Here is an 18,877-nt window from a genome sequence, read left to right on the forward strand (position 1 = left end):
AGCCTCTGCCAGCCTTTGAAGCAAGTAACTGGTTTTTAGTCACTCCTTTGCTTTGTTCTAAAGAAGACGGGGAGATTTTCTTTGAACGGAGTTTCTATAATAATAAATCATAGCATTTGGGTTTGCCCACCCTATGAGCTCTTCCAGAGTTTTCAGTATATGTGCCTCCTATATGTCGAGAAAGGTCTTTACATTCTTTAAAACTTTGCTTGATGTGAGAGGAACTGATAAATAAGTAACATTGCTAGGTGCTTTCTTCTGTTTTGGTCATAGCTCTTATTGTTTCACTTTCCACAACATCATCCAAATAACTTTATTTGTATATAGGTTTGTGTATTTCAACCATTTGTTTTCTCTGAAGTTCTTTCAATTTCATTTTAATTTTAATGTGGCTCGTCTTTTATTCTCCCTGTCTCAGTGGTGTGCATGAGCAGTTATTACTGTGTTACCCTGTATTTTGTTGACCTGCGCTTTCTAAGGTTCTAACCCCTGACATCCAGCAGAAGAGTACATTAATCCTGCTTGGAGGCTTGGCTCTCCGGTTCTGCAGAATTTCATTTATTGTTAATGTTGTAATCCCTGACAATCAGCAGAAGAGTACATTAATCCTGCTTGGAGGCTTGGCTCTCCGGTTCTGCAGAATTTCATTTATTGTTAATGTTGTAATCCCTGACAATCAGCAGAAGAGTACATTAATCCTCCTCAGAGTCTTGGCTGGTTGGTCCTACAGAAGTTCATGTATTATTAATGTATGACATTCGTTTATTTTTTCTACTACAAATTTTTCCGTTTATTGTAAAGCTGCCTACACATCACCAAGCACTTTTGTCTGCTGTCAAGTATCTTGCTTTCTTCTCCTTCCACTTTCTTCATTGTAATTGTATATTACTTGGTTGGCTTTACTGGCATTGCTTAATTTCATTGATATGTGTTGTGGTCCACTCCCATATACGTACTCTTACCTATTTCTAGCCACTTCCTATCAGTACTTGCATCCAATCACGTCTTTAGTTCCATCTTTTCCACAACCACATTATATATATATATATATATCTACACACACACACACACACACTTTCTATTGTTCTACTTTTCATCCCTTTCTCTTTCCATCTTTATATTTGAAGTTATTTTTAATTACAGGAAGCTGTTTGCACCATTTTCATAATACATAAACCATACCACCTACATAAAATTTCACGTCCCCAAGTCAGTACTGTTATACTTATGAATGTCCTGTATTGCACCTTATGAGCTCTTTCCTTAAAAACTGTATTAGTAACTACACTTCTGTTCTTGGAAGTAGTGACTTTGTCTCGTGATTGAAGCAGTATATACTTTTTCGTATTACAGAGAGTATTTTCAAAATATTTAATATGTCCAACTCTCCATCCTAATAGTTCTTACTAAAATTTAAATGAGTGACCGAGAGTTCTTCTCTAGACTATAAAATTGTATTAGATATGATATATGCACTTTCTAGTGCAGAAACAATATTTTTCCTAACTTAAACTTAGTCACACTCTCCATACTGACCTTTTTAGCCAATTCCAATATTTCAAAGTGGATTTAAATGTGCTAACATAGGTATTCTGCACTGTAAATGGGACTCTATTTGCTACTGTTTTTTTTAGTAGCTATTTACTTGTATAGCACTATATGGGCCAACTCTCTCTCGTAATATTACTGGAGTTGTACCTTTGTAAGTACTTTTAATGGTGTGACTGTTGAAACCTAACTTCCTCTTTCTACTTCTCTCCTTTTTGCCTCCTTCCTCCCTTAGCTTTCCCTTCTACTGCATTTTTTCTTTTTTAACTTCTCCCCCATAGTCCATTTGGTAACTGCATAAACTATCCTCTTCCCACCCTACTATGCCCCTCTACCTTTATTCCCTTATTTTATTTAATATCTTTTCACACATCTCCCCTCTTTTCTACTTCATAAACTCAACACACCACTTTGCTTTTCACAAACAATATCTCTTCATCCTCAAATTGTCCTGTAGAAAACACCTTTCTCATTTGTCCTACCTCTCTTCCCTGTCTCAGTACTTCCACTTATAAGTACAGCCTTTTACCTCTGCTTTACTTCCTATATTCACCTACATCTACATATTTGCTTACACCCCCTCTCTCTGTCACACTATAGCCATTCTCCTCTCAGACATGCTTTCTGTCTGTAATATGCTGCTCTTCTTTACATTTACTATTCCACCACTCTCCTGACATAACTCTGACAGCTCAGACCCCTCATCTCAGATAAGGAACTTATTTCCCCTGGTTACATTATCATCATCATCCACTTAGAATTCATGAAAAGGTGGTGGAGTAGCCATAATTTACTGTGATCATCTCAACTTGACCCCTTTGGCCATTACTCTTCCCAATTTTCACCCTGCAGAACTCCTAATAGTTAACTGCAAACTCAGTAATCACAAAAAGCTAAGCAATTGCCACTCTATAAATCCCCAAGGTAATAATATCCCCATTTTGGAACATATTCTTTCGTAGATCACACATAACATTTCTAATGAAATCATTACACTAGGTGATGTCAACATTGATTGACAAACCGTAACCTCTAATTCCCCTAAGTCTTAAATTGTGTAAAACTGTGAAGATTACTAATCTGTACTCCTACCCACTTTAGCAAGCCAAACTCTACTCTTGACTCGATCCTTGTATCCAATCCAGACCTGTACCACCACCCCCCTAAAACCACTCCTGATTCCATAAATGACCACTGTCCAACTTGCATTCAAAGATACTCTCCAACAAATTAAGCCTCATAATTTCAAAGACTGTCACAGTCTTTAAATTTTGATCCTGATGAATTTAATCATATACTCTCTTCCACTGATTGGTCCTTCCTTCCTTACCCCTAGTTGATGTAAATGAATTTAACCATATTTTTATTGATATCCTTAACTCCATTGCTCCTCTTACAAAAATTAAGAGTTAAATCACTCCTTGCACCCTGGCTGAGACAATCTACTTGCTCACTTATTCTCTTAAGAGAGAATGCCTGGAAAAATGGGCTAACTTCAAAATCCCCCTTTCATCTCCAACCCTATAAAGAACTTCAAAATCAGACATAAAAATGTTAATTTGGACAAGAACTTCCACATAAATCATCAGACTAACCATCACAGCAACCCTATGAAATTCTGGAACACTAAGATCCACCATCCAGGTAAACCCTCTACACCTAACCTTGAAACTACCACTGTATTACACTCCTACTTCATTGACTCACTCAGTAGATTAACTCAGAATTGTAACTCTTATAACCTTTCTGATCACCTCCCTCCCTCCAGACAGAAAATCACCTTCTCACTTAAACTTGTTCCCACTAGTTATATAAAAACTGTACTTGGCAAATTAAAGCCATGCTCTCCTTCTGCAGATAATCTTCCTACCCTCTTCCTTAAGCTTGCTGCTAACTCTATTACATAACCTGTCTCGATTCTTATTAATCAATCTATATGTGAATCTGCTCTTCCCACACTCTGGAAACAATTTTACACTGTTTCAATCCATAAGGGAGGTCACTCCACTGAACTCTCAAACTACTGGCCTATAGCCATTCTGTCCTCCATTTCTACAATACTTGAAAAATGTGTACACAAGCAGCTCATGGACTATCTTCAAGAAAATTGACTCACTACCACCCAACATGGCTTCCGTCCTAATCACAGCACAACTATACTTCTTGTTTTCTTCACACAACTCTCTCTCAAGCCAGAGATGATGAACTTGTTTCCTGTCTATACTTAGAACTCTCCAAAGCTTTGATACAGTATCTTACCTCAAGCTCCTTTCAAAATTGTCTAGTCTCTCTAATCCTATCTCCTGGTTCTCTAGCTAACTCACTGATGGAAAGCAGTCTGTAAAATGGCTCTCATCGCTCTCCTTTTCTCCCTATTAAGACAGGTGTTTCCCAAGGCTCCATTCAAGGTCCTTTACATTTTAACATTACCATCTTTACTAACTGCCTCCGCACTTCCTGTTCTAATTCTTCTCTTATACAATATGCTGACTATTCCACAATCATTTCTGATAATATCTCTGACCTCCACAGCTTAACTCAGAATTCTTTCAACTCTGTTGAAAGTTGGCTTACTGATATTCAGCTCATTCTCAATCCCCCCAAAAAACTAACTTCTATTCCTCCCCAAATCCCTCACTTATCTTCAACCTACATTATCTCATCTCTTAATAGTACTGTCAATAATGTTGAATGACATACCAAGCTCCTAGGTGCAATTACGATCATCAACTCAAGTTTGACCTACACATCCATCACTGAATAAAAAAGATGCACCAAAAACATGGTTTGCTCTATAGAAATAAAATTCCTTTCCACAGATTCAGGGCTCTCCATAGCCTCTGCAGCTCTTCTTGTTTTATGGCTCGCAAAAACTAACATATAATCCACTCTAGAAATCAAGCTAGAATTCACTCACAACAAAGTAGATAGGTTTGCTGAAAACCATCCCCACAACTCCCACCATTGCTTTCTCTCAAAGCTATAAACTGGATAGAATTTTCACACCAGCTCTTACTTCCTCAACTGATTATCATCCACTCTATTCTCAACAAACCTACCTCCTGCTCCAACATCTCCTTCCTCATAATACTCTGACTCAGACTGTCAGGAGTTCTGATCAACCACACTTGGAAATTTACAAACTTAAAAGAACAATTGGTCAACATTCGTACAGTTATTCAATTGCCCTTGTTTGGAATAAACTACCCCTGTCCATCCGTACCTTCTCTAACACTCATGAATTCAAAAAGGTCTTTAAAAAAAATTACGGAACTCTGGATCTGCCCCTGCCTAAACCCAACCTAACTCTCCTCTCTACCTTTGTTTTTTTTTCCATTATCCTTACTTTCTTTTTTCCGTATAAGAACTTCTCTACACTACTTACTTACCTGCTTTCTTCTACCTTTCTCTGTAACCTCCTTTATTTGTCTGTATAAATATACTCTATTACCTGCTGACTGACCTATAATGTACTGTAGTTGTATACATTGCTGTTTGCATGTATTATTACTTCTGTATTTACATATGTCATTGTTTTTAAAGCTTTGGATTATCACTATCTGTCTGTGGAGCTTTTCTCCCTGGGCCTCTGCCGAAAAACAGCTCATGCTCAGTCAGACATTCCCAGTCAACAAATGTCAAAATAAATTACTTTTTAAATAATGTATAAGAACAGAAATATGGTTAAAGTCAGCAAGATAAAAAAGTTTAAAATCCCCAGTTCCTACACCAGTTCTGAGGAAGACGGTATTACATCTACAGCAGTTGTGTCCAACCCGCGGCTTGAACGACCGCGACCCCTCTCAGAGCTAGTAATTAAACTTTTTTTTTGTGTTTTTTTCCCGTCCGCTTTAGCTTTTGTAACAGCTTGAAGGAAGGGAGGATGTGATGGCAAGGGGGGATTATATATTTATTAATTTAAATTAATACATACACACTGACTATCTCTCTCAGTAACAGGTAAAGTCGTTAGAGTAGACCTTATTTTGTTAATAGCAGATTAGATTAAAAAAATAAAAAAAGTTTCAGTTTTCATTCTAGTTCAGTAAAACCAGGTCAAATAACAAGAGAGCTGAAGCTGAGCTGAAGCTAGTTTTAGAATTAATGACATTTAAAAAAAAGAGATGCACTATTAATTATGTTATGTATGTATGTAATATGTAAAACAGATGTTAGATTTGCTCTAATAATAATTAAATTTGTATTTGTGCATGTCTTAAAAGTTACATGCCTTTGGGTTCACTGGGCTGATCAAATTCACTAAAGTTTAATAAACTAATGAATTTATGTAGTCTTATTTGTGTGTGTGTGTGTGTGTGTGTGTGTGGTGTGATGGGCCTGTAAAAGTGACTTTGAAAAACTTATTTACCATATCATACCCATTTAAGCAATATTGTACCACATGCTTTGTAGTCAGGGATTTTTTTTTGCAGCAATAATATATATATATATATATATATTAAAGCAATCTGTCAGCTGACTAGTTGAAATTTTAAGTCTACATATAAACACAGTACTGTACATCCACTGAGTTTGCAGTTTTTATAAAACAGCTACAATAATTTTAAGTATTAAATATTTTAAAACTACAGTGATGCAAAATGGCTGGTGCATTACAAAAGTTTGTAGTTTGATTGGTTGGTAGACTTGGAAGGCAGTGCACAGATGCAGTGAGTTGTGCCTGCAGCGGTCTGAGGCAAAATGTAGGCTGCACACTGTGCACCACTGCTGGGCGTGTGGTGTGTGTGTGTGTCACACACACAAAACACAAACACACACAAAACCACACACAGGCGTGCAGATTGACTCCAGGTAAGTTCGCGTGCGCAAAATGCCGTCAAATGTTAAACAGCTGAACAGCATTTAGGACCATGATGCTGCACGACCAGTGGCAAAGCAAGGAAAAGCATATCTATCTAAATCTACTGAGAGGAGGAAGTTATTAAATTATACTGCAAGGATGGGGATGTAAGGACAGAATCAGAAGCTTAAAGTCTGGCACTATCCATCACTTGCACTGCTGTGTTTACTCCACTAAGCAACATTTGAGACTAGTTTATACAGTTAATGAATGGCTGGCAATAGATATGGATGAATGTTGTTGTTGTTGTTGGTTCGCTTTTTTTTCGTTGGCGGGAGTGCATACAGGGCGGCGCGCTAATATAACCGCTAATAATGTTCATTAAAATGTTCATTCTTGCTGAATTTGCTGTTCACTGTGTAGCTAACTGTTAGCTATGAAGTATTTAAGGTTTTCAAGTAGTCTCTTCAGGGGTTTCACTCTGCCTACTGCATTCAGAGGCACATTATCATTTATGTTGTAAAAGGAGGAATATGTTGTACATTTTTAATTTTACTAACTGCACTATTTTTAGTGGTACTGGATTTTAGTCCTCTAAAGAGCAACATTTTATTCCTCCTAAAATTCATTTTATGAGACTTATGTAAAATAAATGCACATTTAGTATTTTTTTGGTTTTTTTTTTTTTAGATGTTTTTTTGTAGTTATGATGAATGATAGATTTATATTTTTAATAATTAGAATGAGATATTGAATTTTAGGGTAAATATTATTATTTTATTTTTTAATTTTTTGATTAGCCAGCCAGATTAGCCCATATACCTTTTTTTTGAGCCCATATAACCCAAGTAAATGTATATCCTAAAAACAAACTTCTGTAAGAAACTCCTTTTTTCTGCTTCAGATAAGATTTTTTTTTTTTTTTTTTTTGACGATGGATTGCGTTTTTTTTTTTTTTTTTTTTGTTGACTCATCATTGCCACAACTGAATTTTTGACTTGACTCAATCTACAGCTTCCTCAAAACTCAAATACAAGTCATTATCAAAAGCATTAAAATTCTATCTGATATCACTGCTTCTGCAAACTAGTTCTGTTAGTATAATTGTGATTCATATTGGATCCAGAGATCACAACAGTGGATGAATGCTTAACCATTGATTAGGCCCACCATAACTACAATTAATTCAGCTCTTGCTGTTTTGCAGCTTTCCTTTGTTTTTAAGACCATTATTAGAGAGTATGTGGAAACTGTGCGAAACAGGGCTCCCACAAGGCCCCTACATTTGTCAGACACATCTACTTCAGATCAAAATAATCATACCTTTGGAGACTACTCCCTGTATTTCACCTATATATCTAAATTGTGGAATTCCTTCCCTGCTACTGTTAGGCTAATATCCTTCCCCATCTGCTACAAGATCAAACTAAAGGACTGCCCATTTAATTTCTGGTACTGCTCTTATTCCAATTCACCTGGCTAAACTCAGCCTTAACATTGCATCTCTTTTCTTTCACAACTGTTGATATGCAAATTTTATTTCCTTTAACTTCATTCTTTCTCTCTAATCATGCTTTCTGCCATTTATCATCCTAGAAACCTCCTGTGTTACTCTCGTTTCTAACTCTAAACTGTTATCTTTCCACTTATACTAAATCACTTTCTGTAAACCACTCCAGCAATTTCTCATTTAATAATACTGCCTTCTCTTTACAGACTGTCTTACACTGCTTTAACTATTTTTCTTTCTCTTGAAAATGGTCATTAATTTTGTCAAGTCACATTGTATTATGCTTTCCTGTATTGTGTATATTATTTTCTTTTTATTGTAATAATGTGTAATTTTGTGCAGATTTTCTCCCAGAGTCTTGCACAGCTCAGTCAGACCGTCCCAGAAATCAAGCACAAAGTGAGTGAATAACAGGTAGGACCTACAATGCGACTTTCATCAGGCAATCCACTGTGAAGAAAGAACACACACACAGTTTTTTTTTTCTTTTCTCTACAGGACCTCACTTATTGGTTCCTCTGCTTGCACACTATCAGTCCATTTGTTTTGTGGGGTAGGAGCCGTGCATCCAGGCCAGGTAAGAAGCATTTTTAACTGGGTAGCCCTATTGACTTGTGAGCTCCTCGGCAATGCAAATTGGCTGGGGTAGAGAGTGGGCCAGCTTACTGGTCCAGTAGAGTGACTTTACCCACCTAGAGTGGGACACCCCTGTCAGTAATTTCCTGATTTCTACTGTGTGCTGCAAGCCACAAGGAGATGCATCTGCATGTTGAATCTCCCAGCTTCTGTGACAGCTCATGCTAAACAGGCTTGTGCTGCTGGTAGATATCACCGTGAGCCAGAATCACTTCCACCCTGAGGATGGATAAGCTAGAAGGGGACACTCACTCCCATTCTCCTCTGCCAGCTCTGTCATGCATACATGCTACTACCCAAAGACGGAGCACCTGAGTCATAGTAAGGGCTTTATCCTTCAAGTTAATCAGCTGACATGAGAGAGTTTTGTAGGTACCTGTACATGTTAATGAAGGTTTAAAAAAAAAAAGTCCTTCTATTGACTCATTTAAGGAAGAGGAAGATGTTAATGTGATGCAGCTGTATTGTTCCTATCGAGATAGTGATAAGGAGAATTCTTCTGTCAGTGTTCAGGATCTCCTCCAAATATATTTCTGTTATGAATAGTGCCCCCCACCACACACACACACACACACACACACACACATTTGGCTTATGTAGAATCTCTCATTTTTGATACAACTTTTAGCAAGATTATGAAGCTCCCAGATTCAGTGAGGATAATACCACTTTGTTAAACTAAAGTGAATTTAAAAGCAAATAGTCATTGTTCAGCTACACAATCCAGACCCATAGAAAGTTTTTAAGGATGTATAATTTTATTTCGGATAGCTTTGCACAGTTTTCTTAAAATATCTTTCTACACACACTCTTTAGAAGAAGAAAAAAAAAAGCTGCTACCTTTTTTGACAAGGGCGAATACAAATATATTGGTGTATGCACATTTATAGCCTTAGGACACAAGTATGTAGCTCACATGGCTTCACATCAATATGGTGTTTTAGGGCAGTGTTACAGGAATTTGTAGTCTTTCTTAGAAGTCATATTAGAGAGTAGATAAATTTGTTGCTGCCATAGACAAAATAAGTTTTTTTTTAATTGTATTTATTTGTTAACCAGGTAATTCCAAAGGAGACCAGTGTTCCTTTTTAGGGGTGACCTTGGGAGTGTTGCCTGGTTAAGTGACTTCCTCAGAGTTGCACAGTTTGCAACTAGAAATTGAGCAAATTAAACCAAGGATAGCAGGATCATGCTTATTAAACAGTTTTTGTAACATTAATCCTCTGATCTAAACTGCCACACTGAAATGAACATATGATACTGTGGATACTTGTGGAAACGTTTTGCAGAGACTTAAATTATTTGAACAATTTTGTACAGAGGATGTGAGAGTAAGCTTATTTATCACCTGGAGACACATGATTTCTTATTTGATCAACCAGCTGATGACGGTGTTGCTTTGGAAAACATGAGCTGAAGAGGTATGTACATTTCCCTCCTCAGTATCAGAAGAGTCATGGTACAACTAATAATCTTTTTGTGGAAAATGAACTTCTCAAAAAGTTTGTGAATAATACAAAAAAAAAGCAAGCTGACTGAAATGTAAATCCAAATGCAAACAGAATTATTGCTGCATTCTCGTTATGCCATTCCTTTCTTGATACCCTCAGGAGGCAAATTTCAAAGTTACCTTCTGCAGAAGATGAGAACAATGTTTTTATGAACAGCACAACTGTAGTTTTTCCATAGGGACTCCCTACATCAACTGTGCCAAACTCTTTACATGATCCACTCCATTTGCTTCAGCCAAAAGACTCATAGATACTTAGCAGTCTCTTGATATGCGAGGATCTTTAGAAACCTAACCTTACACTCCCATTAATGTTTCCACCTCACTCTTGGCAGGTCATATTTTGTCATTGTATTTAGTCAGCTTTGTTTCCATTAATAGGGCTTCCAATGGAAAAATATCTTCCCTCTTGGAACCATATGTATCGGTACCAAAAAATTTTACATAGACTTTGGCCTCAGCACAGACTCCAACCTAACCATCTGCAACTGTGTTCAGCACCTAGCTTCCCCATGCAAACATTCACATGGGACAAAACACTCAATGCCAGTGGGTTGATGTTGACTTTGAGGGAGAGATTAGTACCAACCCTTTAGGTGCTGTAACTATCTCAACCACCAGATCTGAAGTTGTTAAACTTCTTCCTATTCATCACTGATGGGTTCAGTTCTGAGCAGCCTAATACCAAGTTTGCATACACCAAAAACACTCGAGCTAAGCTGCTACCCACAATGCCCTTCTCCCAGTTACCTCAGACCTCATTTGCCATGCAGCCATATATCAGTGTTTCACCAAGCTCTCCAGCTAAGTGTTGCATTTTCTAAAAATTGACTGTATTTTGTAAGTTTTTTCTCCTAAAACTCTTTCTACATTGTTATCTATAACTAGCTCTACCCATGGGTATCTTTCTCTTACCATCATTGGTAAATGCCCTTCTTACCCTCATGCTATTCTTAATACCACTGTTGGTATTTCCTCCTCTTCTCTTTCTCTAACTTTTTGGATTGTTTTATTGTATACTGGATATGTCTGAAAAGAAAGGGACTGCGGGGTTCAAACATTGCACTTCATGCAATGGTAAACTCCCCAACAGCGACTTGCATGATGATTGCGTATATTGTCTGGGGGTTTCCCACTTGTCTGTGAAACCTCCTTGCCAGATTTGTGCCACTTTCAGTCAGCAGACACTGAATGAAAGGAAAAATAAACTTATTTTGAAAGGCCTGCTTTCTTCACCTTTTTCTGAGGCTCTTTCTGCGTTGGAGGTCTGAATCCCTCCATTGTAGGACAAGAAACTTCCTCATTCTGACCCCTCTTCACTGGCTGGTGATAAGGGTAAGCCTCCTAAGCATAAGGCCTACAAGTCCTCCATGGAGCACAAGATCGCCTCCTCAGCTCCGAGTTCAGTTCCACTGGTCGCTGTGGATATTTCTATGACTACCACATCGGTGCCTACTACGGTGCCAAGTGTGGTGGCGGCTCCAATCTTATTGCCTACTGTAACCTCGGCACCGATCTCGCCTATATCTGCTCCAAGGTCGGTCCCGCCTATTTCTTCGGCGCCGATAATGACTTCCACTCCAGCTACCCCCTCGGCACTGATAGTGTCCCTTTTGCCCATCTCAAAGCTGGAATCTTCAGTTACAGTTTTTCCTACACCACGGACCCAGTACTTACAGTCTTTGGACCTGTTTTCAGGACAACCTTACAGCTCTTTTTTGGACTGACCTGACTCCCCCTCAGGAATGTTGGTAAGGTCCACCAGGAGTCTATCTGAAATGAATGTGGTGCATCTGTTTGATAAGCTGTTGACAGCCAGCGGGATTACAAATTTTCCAAAAATCCATCCCACTCTGGGTTTTGGGTCTATCGCCCCCATGACTCCTACTTATTCTCCTCCCTTGGATCCTTTGGTTCCAAAGCCCATAGCCCTGATGTCATTGAGGAGAACCCTTTCCTTGGTGCCGACAGTGACTTTCTCTGAGGTTTTGAGGCCCCTTTGGGTTTCGGTTCCTTTGGAACCATCCCTTCCTCAATCTCATGCTTGGGGGTAGAACCCTCGGCTGTTGGTACATTTCCAGGGTTGTCAATGGTTCCGTCTTCGGATCCAGGGACAACACCCGCCCCAGTTTTGCTTGAGGCTCCATCCCTGGGGGCGGGCCATGTGGAGCGGGGTGTGACCCCGGCTCCAAGATTATCTTCCTCTGTTCTGGGCTCCCATTCCTCTTCGGGTGGGCCTGCTTTCTGGATGATGGAGAGGGTGCTTGCTTTGGGAAGTGCTCCTCCTATGTTGGACCTTCCCCCTGCTCCCTCTGAGCTGCAGTTATCACGGGCCACCTCCCCAGAACACCGAGAGTGCAAGCCTCAGGAAACCCCTATACAGGGTAATCTCCATTCTGAGTCTTCTTCAGACGCTCCCACTGAAGAACCCCCTCGGAAGAGGGTGTGTAAGAGGAAACACCTGGACTCCCCGGAGGAGTCCCTCACGGAAGACATGGATTACGATGATGGGGAAGGGTCCCCATGGTCAACCCTGATGATGTCTCCTTTGGAGACATCCTGGAAATACTGAAGCAGAGGAGTGACTGGAAGCCCTCCAATCCTTCCTCTGAGTCCATATTCCTGCAGGCCTTCTGCTCTCAGCCCTCTACTTCTTGGGTGACCCCACCTGCCAATGAGTTAGTCCAGCTTATGATGCAGCGGGCGTGGAAGAACCCTGAAAACATTCAGGCCATTCCCCGGAGAACAGACAAGATACTTTCTCTACCAGAGGAACACCCCCATTGGTCTAGAGGCTTGCTACTGGATGCTGTGGTGGTAACGACCGCCACAAAAAAGGACCTTGCAGAGGAAATTCCTACTACCCACCCAACAGATAGTCCCGGGCGGTGGACAGATTAGTGAAGCGAGTCTTTGCCTCAGCGACCTTTGCTGTCAGGTCTCTGAATTATTTGGCACATTTTACGAGGCTTCAAAGGGGTCTCATCTGTGAAATCTCTGGAACTCTCGTGGGTCAAGTATCTGACGGGGCACGCGATAAAGTTGCTTCTCAGCCTGCTACCCTAGAGTTTATCTCCAACTCGTCCATGAGGTTGCTGTCCCATGCAACTGAAGGGGCAGATGCAGGTGTACTTATGAGATGCCATGCCTGAATGCGCATTTGTGATCTCACAGACTCCTTCAAGTCTTCCTTCTTGAACACCTCTATCGAACCATCTGCTTTGTTCGGTTCTAAAGTAAAGGACTCATTAGCCAGGTGCGAGCAGGATGGAAAAACCTTGTCTGCCACTGGCCTACATTTTTCCAAACCTCAGCGCTCCTTCTCCAGGAAACAGAGGAGTGGAAAGATATGGCATAAGAAATCTCAAGGCCCTTTCTGCAGTGCACGTGGTGAGGATTCCCCCAGAGGCAGAGGGGGTTCCAGTAGTGGAAGATGCCCCTTTAGGGGCAGACGGGGTCCCCGAAACAAGGACTCCAGGGATTCTTTCTCTGGTTGACCTTATCAGTGCTCTTGAAGCGCTGCCCTCTGGAAGCAGTCGGGGCTCGGTTCTCTCTGCACCAATCTGCCTGGCACTCTATTACAAATGATCAGTTGGTGCAGAGAATAATTTCCAGAGGCTAATACATCCTGCTAATATCTTATCCAAAACCTCCAAAATGCCTTCCCGTTGTTACACCCAGTCAAAGGGAAGAGGCAGCTTCAGAAATAAGAAAGCTGTGTCAAAATAGAGTCATCCAACAAGTCCCCCCAGACCAATGCGGATCCGGTTTTTACTCAAGATTCTTTTTGGTGCCAAAAATGACCGGGGACTAGAGACCCATTTTAGATCTCAGCCAACTAAACAAATCAGTGGTTCAGACCAAATTCCGGATGGTCATGATACAATCCATTCTCCCATTTCTTCAGGAGGGTGTGTAGATGTGCTCGATAGACCTCCGGGATGCGTATTACAACATCAAAATGGACAAGCGCTCCAGGAGTCTCCTTCACTTCTGGCTGGAAGCCAATCATTACCAATTCACAGCCCTGCCATTTGGTCTCTTGATGGCCCCCAGATTGTTCACAAAATGTCTAGCAGTGGTGACAGCCTATCTAAGACTTCAGGGATTCCAGGTGTTCATATCTAGATGATTGGCTCCTCTCCGCCCCCCCACCAAGCGCCTACTGGTCATGGCCCCCTGCTACACCCTAGCACTGGTAGAGTTTTTGGGCATCAAAATACACTGGAAAAAATCAAATCTTCCTCCTACCCAACAACTGGAATTTATAGGAGCAGTATTCAATACTCAAATAAGCCAAGTCTGTCTCCCACCTCACAGACTTAAGAGGTTAAGATTACAAGTACAAGTGATACTCTGTCAAAGGAAGGTGTCAGCAAGGGAAGTTCTACAGGCTCTGGGGTCTATAGTGGCAGCCATCCCGAATGTTCCCCTGGCAAGATTGCATATGAGACTATTACAATGGGTACTTTTGTCCCAGTGGGTATCCAATCTCCATCCTCTAAACTCACAGATCCTCATCACCAATTCCTGCAAGCAAGATCTTTTTTGGTGGATGAGAGCAGACTAAGATCTTTGGTGCCATCCTTTCCAGACTCCTCAACTGAACACCACTGTGACCACGGGGGTCAGGGAAAGACTGTCCAAGGCATGTGGTCCAACTTGGAGGCCAACCTGCATATCAACGTCCTGGAGTTGAGAGCGGAGCTGTTAGCATTGCAAGAACTTCATCTGCTCCTTCCGTCAGGAACGAATGTAATCCAGTCGAACAATATGTCTGTAGTCTGGTACATAAACAGGGAGGGACCAAATCCTACCCCCTGTGTCGTGAGGCCATGAGAATTTGGTATTGGGCGATAGCTTCCAACCGCTTTCTGATAGCAACACATATCCCGGGGAGCTCCAATGTGGTTGTGGACATGCTGAGCAGATGCATCCTCTGTCCACATGAGTGGTCTCAACCCGAACACGATGGCAAAAATTTTCAGCTGTTGGGGCCAGCCTTTCTGCAATCTTTTTGCTTCCCCTTCAAACAAAAAATGCAGCAGCTACTTTGCCATCTTTCCCCCAGATGGGGAATCACCAAGAGACGCTTTGACTCATGATTGGCCCATGGGTCTCCTCTATGCTTATCCTCCGATACCTTTGATACCCTATTTCTAAAGAAAGCAATTCAGTTGAGATGCAAAATGATCCTCATTGCCCCTTTCTGGCCTCGACAAGTATGGTTTCCCTTACTTTGGCCTTACCTATTACAACCTTCTTGGATCCTGAACACTCATCAGGACCTAATATTTCACCCACAAGGGTTGACTCCCCCAAATTTGTCGTGTCTCATGCTGACAGCTTGGTTTCTCCACTTCCGTTAGTCGCCAGGCAGGAAACCCTCTCCTCACCTGTCTGCGATATTATTCTGGCCCCAATAAACCATCCACCAGAAGACTCTACAAAGACAAATGGAAAAGATTTGCTATCTGGTCTAATAATCAGATGCTAGATCCCTTTTCAACTCCTACAGCTGCTATACTTCAGTACCTTTCTGAGTTGTTTGACAATGGGGCAGCAGCTTCTACTATTCGAGTCCATTTAGCAGCTATCTCCAATTTCCATAACGGCTCAGATCGCATTCTCTTATCTCCACCCACCTTTGCAAGACTGTTCTCAAGGGAGTTTTCCATAGCAGACCTATCAGGCAACCTGTAGAGACATGGAATCCCTCTCTGGTACTACAGGCTCTCCCTCTACCCCCTTTTGAGCCTGCTGCAACATGTGATCTTAAATTCCTGTCATGGAAATCTCTGTCTTTGGTAGTGGTCACATCAGCCAGATGGATATGTGAGTTACAAGCCTTATGCATCAAGAGCCTATATCTAATCTTCCATAAAGACAGAGTATCTCTTCGTACTAATCCATCCTTTATGCCCAAAGTGGTATCTGACTTTTCTATTAACCAGTCCATTGAGCTCCCTGTGGTTTTCCCAGATTATTCCAACAAGGGAGAATACTGTCTACATTCACTGGACGCACATAGACAACTACGCTTCTACTTGGACAGGACTAAGTCTTTCTGCAAGGTGGATCAACTTTTCATCTCCTTTTCTGGTCCAAGAATGGGATGTGCTGTATCAAAACTTACTTTATCAAAATGGCTCAGAGATTGTATTACCTTTTCATACTCCCTAGTGAATGAGTCTAAACCTGTCCAAATCAAAGCTCATTCAATGAGAGCCATCACAACATTAGTTGCTTTTCACTCCAGGGCTTCCATGGATGACATCTGTGGAGCAGCCATTTGGGCTAAACCCCATATTTTCATCAAGCATTACAAATTGGATTTGTTCTCCAGGGGAAGAGCAGCCTTCAGCTCAGTGGTCCTCAGGAATGTTCTTCCATAAGGGCCACTCAGGTTCTCCAAGTAGCTTTGGAGTCTGTCCCATCAGTGATGAATAGGAATAGGATTAACAACTTCAGATGAAGTTATGTCTTACCATAATGTTCCATCCGAGCTGTTGATCTTCTTGCAGTCATCACACCCTCCCCCCGTCCCCCACCAAAGGCTCCTGGTGGATCTTCTGGGTCCTTGTGTTTTCAGGAATTCTGCGCAGAAATGGCCTCTATTTTCTGTTTTCTTATGTATGTTGCATGTAACCTCAATCTAAGGTAACTGGAAGAAGGACATTGTGGGTAGCAGCTTAGCTCGAGAATTTTTGGTATACGCGAGCTTGGTGTTAGGCCGACTCGGTTCTGAGGGCTTGGAACTGAACTCATCGGTGATGACCGGAAGAAGATCAACAACTCAGATGGAACATTATGGTAAGACACAACTTTTTTTCTGCAGTACTAAGACCTTTTTGTGTCAATAACAGGGTACAGAAAAATTGTAGATGCAGCCTTCTGAGTTGATAAAACCATCCATGCTGGTGGCACAATCATCCACACCATGCCATCTCATTCTATGGTGCTTTGGCCCCAATTTCCTAGTCCCAAAGAGGGGTGGAAAGCCACTGCAGAGATGGAACAGAGGTATCTGTCTCCGATTTTTTTTCCATAGACACAGATGAGGCCTCCACAAATGTCCTTAGAAAGTGCAAAAGGAAGTGCATGAAGAACCTCTATGGTGTCCTCCATTATGGTTCTAGATTTAGTGGGGGACGCTTTTCCATTATCCTCTTGTAATCCAAAATTTTGGAAGGTTTAGAGCTATAGCCTGAGGGTGTTATGACCTACTGAACCAGTCTCCTCTGAAGGTAAAGTAAGGTCCTGCAACACCACATTGCCTACCTCTTGGGCAGATCCCCTTGAAGATCACCCGATATATTTGGTCAGGTAGAGTGCTCAACAAGAACCACATAGGGTGGCATCTAAGCTTAGCAGACTGGACAAGATCCTGTTGCTTCCCAGATCTTGTAGTATGGCTCCATAGCTTACTCCATTGCTGTAATGCAACCATAAAGAAAACACGACGCGGGGAGAGCCCAGTAGTCAACCCCTACACTAAGGAATTTTGGGAGATAGACCACTTTGGTAAGTGCATCACATGTCATGTACTTTCTACATTTGAGCCCTCAGCTACTGGGCATGTATTAAACGTTTTCGTTGTGACCTGGCAGAGAGAACACTTAAAGATGCTGGAAAAAAAGTTGCCTTTTGGGAACATAAAACACAAGCTGGAGTATAGAAAGTACGCAAGAAGGGGATGGAATTTACTGGGGAAAACTAGTAAAGGACCCAAGGTATTGGCAGCAAATCACTCAGGAAGGGGAAAAATGAGTGGAACAGGAAGTAAACAGAATCTTGGACTGCAGGTTACAGAGTGCCTTCTCTATCAGGGACTGGTAGAATATAGGCAAAGAGAAAGGAATAAAGAAGTGCTAAGTAAAAGATCAGCTCTGATAGGGATAATTTGTAGGACATATGAAATATTTCGCATTGTTACTGTAAGAATCAATTATATGTTATAAACTTTTGTTTTGGGGGAGGGGGGTGACATGGTAGCAATAGAGAGTTGGTGCTTATGGAAGTACTCATTTCTCAGGACAAATTGTAATATGCCAGTAGAATGGCACTCAGTAGTTTCAGATTATATGGATATTTATTTAGCATAAATCTTTTTTGACGCTATCCTTTCAGCTACATACATAAATACATTGGCCCTTTTACATAAAAAAGTGCCCAGAGGTTCTTGTCATGTGTTCTGTTTTGTTAGTAGGCAGGAACAATTGTGACACTCAGTTCTTTCACATGTACTTACGTCAAAAATGTTTGTTTTTTTAATTTCTCCAAATCTTTTGGGTTTCTAATACCATGCTGGGAATGGAGTTCATTCCTAAGTAAAAGTATGATTAAAGTTCATGAAATTAGTCTTGTTTCAGTCTGATAGTCAAAAGTGCTCTTCACAGCACCCGCAGTGTGCCCAGTAACGACGACTCCTGCAGTTCATATGGAGTTACATGTATTGGTAGCATATCTAAATATTACTGTAGATCCATCTTTATAAGACCCGTTGCTCCTGCTACTATTGGAACTATGAATCCACTCTGCTACAGGCCCCATGAAGGCTCAGTGTCTCTCCAACCTAACACCACTCTTAAGTATTCAACTCCGGTACCACCTTTAACATTCCTATAAGAAAAGTGCAGTCCGGGTCTGAACTGTCTGCAAACAGCTACAGCTAACTTTGAACCTAACACCACTCTTAAGTATTCAACTCTGGTACCACCTTTAACATTCCTATAAGAAAAGTGCAGTCCGGGTCTGAACTGTCTGCAAACAGCTACAGCTAACTTTGAGTATGTGTCTAACTGTTTGAGTCAATCTTCATTTTCCCCTGGAGAGCACTGTGCTTTGGCTGTAAGCAGCCCCACCACCACCA

This window comes from Protopterus annectens, chromosome 9.part0 (genome assembly GCF_019279795.1).
Source record: "Protopterus annectens isolate FY-2018-M chromosome 9.part0, PAN1.0, whole genome shotgun sequence".
NCBI lineage: Eukaryota > Metazoa > Chordata > Ceratodontiformes > Protopteridae > Protopterus > Protopterus annectens.